Below are 6,424 nucleotides of genomic sequence, written 5' to 3'. Positions count from 1 at the left end.
GTTTCGTTTTCGTTTCCATTTTCATGGTGGGATGATATTCTAGTGCTTGTAGCCTACTGTGGTCAGTGTTTGGTGAGGCATGGGGGAGAGGGGTCAAGAGGAGGAAAAAACAGCATAGTCTAATGAAAATATACTAGTGGAGGGAACTGTGGAATGGTGGGAACCACACACTCCTGCTCTTCTGCTGAGTTCCCAACTGATTTCATGAGTTTATTTTAAAAACCTGATGGTTTCGGTGGGTCTCCTTTTTACCAAATCTAGCTTGTCCTTGTTGATCAAAATATTGATGCGAAATTCTTGATGCTGCTCTGGGTCTAAATACCATGAATTGTGTGGCTAAAAACTACACTGAGTGGTTCCCAACCACAAAAAGACATACGCATACAATCTACATCATACATGTTTTGTCATGAGATCAGACTAGAAAAGGGAAGATTAATGCTGATGGTTATGACTGAAGCGAAATTAAATTCTTACCACAGCACAATTTCTTTATTTCCTGAATTTTTTTTTAGGTATTCCTGTCTGCCCTCTAAAATTAATAACAACTAATTAAACTGTTGCTTTGTCATTTAAAAAAAATTCCCCATAGTTTGTTTTCTTGTTTGAATACTCGAAATATGGAAGAAGTATCAATGGTGGGAAGATTTAATCCTGTCCTCATTATTTAATATGAAACAGTAGCTCTATGTTAATGGGCCAATGCACTAGAGGGAAGTTTGCTTTGGCCTTTGTTCAACATTTGTCTGAGCAACAACTTTCTCTGGTCTAGTTAATCCTGTCTCTCCTGAAAGAAATAGACAGTTAAGCATCCCCTGCTGACTCAGGAGTGCAAGTGAGGTGAGGAAGGGTTCAACAATATGTTGTTCAATCTAATAACTTATTGTGATTGTGAGGGTAGTTATTGCAATACAGACTACATACTGTAGGTCTATGCTGCTCTGCCCTCACTTCCACTGCATGTGGGAGGTCCATTCACCTGCTTGCTTTAAACATATGCAATTGCAGAAAATGCACTTTTGATCGAATCTTTCAATCATTTGCCTTTATTTGGCAGTGCTTTAGTGTATCACCCAATCATAATTCATAACTCTGAAGTGCAACATAATTACTATTGCAAAAATGTGTAATATAGCATTAATACAATAGTTTTGTCTTGGTTTTTTATCCTGAATATATGTATTCAGTTTACAGCCCAGGAGGTAGTAGTGGAGGGAGATGGCCCACATGGCGTTTTACTTTATGGTGATGTACCTGATTTCACTGGGTAGTAATTTCCCCACTCAGGAACAGGACATGGGGGACTTGCTGGGTTGGTAGTGAGGCTGGCTCATCTTAAGGCTTCCAGGACCAGCCGAAGGTAGCACATGCGTTTGTTCCAGGTTCAGGAGATATATAGGGTGCCCTGGTCCATTAAAATCTCCCTGGGGAGGCTCTGCTCAGCTGCAACAGCTCCATCAAAACAGCCATGCACAGGGGTATAACCTCCAGTGGCGGGTGGCGTAGTTTAGAATGACTAGGATCTTGCGGTCTGGGGTAGGGGTCTGACCAAGTCCTTCCTATGCGATCAAATGGAACATCGATTGCTGCCCAGGGAATAACAGGGACTGGAGTGAGCGTTATCGGAGACGTCTTCCGGCAGACAGGGCCAGAAGGCTAATGGAAGTGGCTCCGGGCCACTGGAAGCGGCTCCGGGCCAGTGGAAGTAGCCTTCTACTCATTCCAGGGTATTTTTTTGGCCGAGGTGGCTGCCTAATAGGTGAGTGGGAGTGAACAACCAAGTAATTAGTTACCGGTCCATGTAAGGTGAGGTAAGGTAAGGTAATCTTTATTATCCCCGAGGGGCAATTTGTTGCACAGCCAGCAGTAAATACAAACATCAACAACAAGCAACACACAAACAATTCACACAAAAAACAGAATTACCTAATGTTATTTAAAAGGCCAATAGCAGCAGGGACAAATGAGTTTTTAAATCTATTGGTCCTGCATCTTAGCAGATTATATCTGCGACCAGATGGAAGTAACATGAACTCACAGAACAAGGGGTGACTAGGGTCCGCAAGGATTGACTGGGCCTTCTTTGTGGCTCTGATTTTGTGCAGTTGGGAGAGGTCATTTAGGTTTGTGCCTGCAATTTTACTGCATGTTTGTGAACTGTGTAATAAAGCAGCCCGTTTTGCACTGAGAAGCAATTTTGTGGCAGTGTGGATTTGCCTCGCTTCTTGCCTTCTATTACTTGTACATTCCGCCAGGCGTTCTGGAGCTGGGGTTCCTGCAGCTGTGCAGAGTGGAACTGGGTGGGGGACTGGACCTGTGGGGCGTAATCAGACCAAGTGAGTGGTAGTGGCAACTCACCTTCACTGTCCACTTCTGCGATCATGTCAGCAGCTAAGGCTTGTTCACCCAGCTGAGCCTTATAGGTATTGAAGGGAATGGTGGGGTGCTGGTGGCTTGGGGTGGCTGGTTCAAAGCCAACTTTATTTTGCGGGATGGGGGAGTGCAAGGACTGCAGCAGTGGCGATACAGGCAGTCAATTCCTTGTTGAATCCCAGCGGCAGGGGCACCGGCAGGTCCTGGACCACTCCAGCAGTGACTTCCCAATCTCTGCAGGCAGACCAGGTTACCTCAGGGACATGGTGGACATGTCCATGCACACCCGTTTGAGGGGGCACAAACGGGGGCCTGATACAGCTTCCCGAGTCAAGCAGAGCCCAAAAATTGTGACCCTTCTCCTGAACTTGGCAGAAATGGGTGGGGGTAGGTGGGTCGAGACGCTGGATGTCAGGGGAGGCTGTATATTATAATAATTTAATGATAAATTATCATAATTTGAAATAGCATTGTACAGCATTTATTACATTGCATATAAAGCTACTTTATATTTACTAAGGTTTTATTTTGAAAGGATATAATCTACACCCATTCTTTACTTAAAGTTCCAGGAAACTGAAATCCGTGAATTCTTTACTCATTTGTAGTTTTAATACTTTTTTGCATTCACAAATGGCCAAGAAATATTTTTAAATAAAATACTTACTTTACTCGAGTGTAATGTCCAGAGTTTGAGACTGCTATGGTCTAATGACTGTGTACAGTAGCTCAGTGTTGCGTCATTACACGTTGAATGATCTTCAGGTTTAACTATATGATGGTAAAGTCTAGTTGATGTTGCTTTCTTTCGTCTTGTCGTTTAGTGTAAGGTTACTGCTCTAACCGGCTCGAACCTAGCTAGCGATGAGGAATGGTGATATGTGACGTGTCTTATGGAAATGAATGTTAATGAGTGCAGGATACACACCCACCCTGTCCTTGTATGCTGAACAGATCACAATAATCTAATAGTGTTTATTACAACTGAATGGTTATAATTAGGTTAAAAACTTCTGGGGAATATAACCACAAAAATTTGAATCCAGTGTCCTGCACCTATAATTATTACTAGCACATGCTTAAACTTCCCTTCGCTCTATACTGCTGGAACTTCAAGAATTCTGGAGATGAGTGTTCTCAGAATTATAAATCTCCCTACAGCATGGAGAAAAGGAATGTGTCAAAAGTCTCTCTGACTTAAGTCTCCGAAGAAGGAGGTGGAGTACTACGAAACACTGCCAGAACAGCTGTCCAATTCATTTATATAAGGTAGACATGACTTTCACAGCCTAAAACAATTTTGAAATTGTAAGTGGTGTCAGATTTAGCCTTCTGTGCTTTGCCGACTAGAGAGAATGTTGAATGATATCTGACCTTGCTTATTCTTTAAGAGGGCGACTACTGAGGCTGGTGTAGCAGTGGGGTGAGGGCATTGGTCACTGATGCGTATTAATAAATGTATGCAATATACTTTTATACATGATGGGATGAAGAGCACACAGAGCATTCACATATACTACATTTCCAAAAGTATGTGGACACCCCTTCTAATTAGTGGTTTTGGCTATTTCAGCCACATCCATTGTTAACAGGTGCATAAAATCAAGCATACAGCCATGCAATCTCCACTGACAAACATTGACAGTAGAATAGGTCGTACTGAAGAGCTCAGTGACTTTAAAAGTGGCACTATCATAGGCTATCACTATCACAGTGGAAATGCATTCTCTGGAGTGAAGAATGATGCTTCACTATCTGGCAATCTGATGGACAAATCTGGGTTTGGCAGAATGCATAGTGCCAACTGTACTGGCCCAAGTACGGCCAACTGTAAAGTTTGGTGGAGGAGGAATAATGGTCTGGGGCTGTTTTTTTATGATTTGGGCTAGGCTCCTTAGTTCCAGTGGAGGGAAATCTTTAATGCTACAGGACACAATGACATTTTATAGAATTATGGGGTTCCACTTTTGTGGGAACAGTTTGGGGAATGCCCTTTCCTGTTTCAGCATGACAATGCCCCTGTGCACAAAGCAAGGTCCATACAGGAATGATTTGCTGAGTTTGGTGGGGAATAACTTGACTGGCCTGCACAGAGCCCTGACCTCTACCCCATCAGACTCCTTTGGGATGAATTGGAATGGTGGCTGCCTTAAGCCTTACATCAGTGCCCAACCTCGCTAATGCTCTTGTGGCTGAATAGAAGCAAATCCCTGCAGCCATGTTCCGAAATCGACTGGAAAGTCTTCCCAGAAGAGTTGAGGCTGTTACAGCAGCAAAGAAGGGGGGGGGGGGTCCAACTGCATATTAAAGCCTATGGTTTCATAATGAGTACATATAGGTATGATGTTCAGATGTTCACACACTTTTGGAAATGTAATGCATATAGTGTTCTGTGCACTACCTATTATTTATTGGTACATTATTCTCCATTATTTGAGCTGACTGTATGGCACATCACCATGGTTTTTCAGTTTTTGTGTTGTCCTATCATATGCATTGCATGGGTTTGCCTGAGCTATTGTATCAGATGTGTGTTAAACTGCACTGTCTATGTGCTAACATGTCATGCTACAGTGTATATCCCTGCAATGATGCACAATATGTACTTTGTCATATGTACTGTCCTGAATGCGCTACTGTTTTTTTTTTTTTGTTTTTTTTGCCAATATGTAGTTATATGTATTTCTCTGCAATGTGCTGTACCGTGCTATTCTGTACCTTATACCACATTAGGTGATGTTGTCCTAATGGGAAATTATTATAAACTACTTTACTAAAAAAAAATTCAAAGCATATGTATTATTGTGCTGCTCCAGCAGCCAAGTTCACTCTGGCAAATATTTCATAAGCAGGTTATAGTAAGCATGTTGAAACAATAGTTGTGGTACTTATTTATGAATACATAAGGAATTCATTGACAATTCATGATAATGAATATGAAAAACAAGAAACTACACACCCTGTCATAGTATTCCCTGCTGAAAATTCCAGCTAAGACCACTTGGGATATTAACCTGGTTTAAGCTTTGTTTTCGACACTTCTAGCTGGTGATGGCTGGTCAGTGCCTAGTCTCTAGCTGGACAAAGGTGGTGAACTGTTTAAGCTGGTAGAGTAAGCTGATGGTCAAAATGGTGGACTAGCTGGGTAGCTGGTATATAGCTGGTTGACTTGCTAAAAGTGTCCAGCTTGACCAGTTTAGGCCTGTATAAGATCTAATTTTCTGCAGGGTTAAAAAGCATACAAGTTCTTATATCTCTTCTTGAGCCAACAACATAAATGCAGTTCATTTTGTATATGCAGTACACAGCTGAAATCAGGTATTGGGTCAGGTTGCATTTTTGCAAAAAGTACAGTACTCCGCTTAGCACCCCTGGATGAAAGACGCTTTGATGTCATCTTCACGCAACGCCTCTCTCCCTTAATATCCGAGATTGAAAATAGATGACCTCCCTAAATAAGGTCCCTTGGTTGGTATACAGGACACGGCTACGGTATTTTCCTAATACCTGTTTGTGATTATGCCAAACTGAGTTGTTTGTGCACTATAGTCACATATCTAAAACCAGTTTAATGACATATCAACAGAGAACAGCTATTACCCCGGGTGCACTAATGTTGCACAGTGCAAGAAAAGAAAAGCTAAAGAATATTAACATGCATTTGATCTTTTCGTATTAAACCACACTTACGGTTTTTGTGCAAAAAGAACAGATTAGTCGAGGCAGGATTTGCACTTATGATGTCTGCAGATAAAAATGTTTTCTTGAGTTAAATTAAGTTTAAATTAATTTGGGTGTCATTCCCAAAATTGAACCAGCCTGGAAACACAGTTATACCCATTTAGGGTACATTTGAGTATCTACCAGATGCTCATATTCAGAGTGACACAAGCAAGTGCACATAGCACGTATCATAAACACACACACAGAAACATGGAAAGTGCAGAAAAATCTAAAAAGCCTGGACTGTCCAGCAAGTAGGAGATATTAAAACAACATATTGATTATGGATTTTACTTTTATATGCACACCTCTATATTAACACAAAAGA

The sequence above is a fragment of the Anguilla anguilla genome, chromosome 7 (genome assembly GCF_013347855.1).
Source record: "Anguilla anguilla isolate fAngAng1 chromosome 7, fAngAng1.pri, whole genome shotgun sequence".
Taxonomy (NCBI): domain Eukaryota; kingdom Metazoa; phylum Chordata; class Actinopteri; order Anguilliformes; family Anguillidae; genus Anguilla; species Anguilla anguilla.
The sequence above is the reverse complement of the archived record's forward strand: the minus strand, read 5'-3'. Positions refer to the sequence as shown.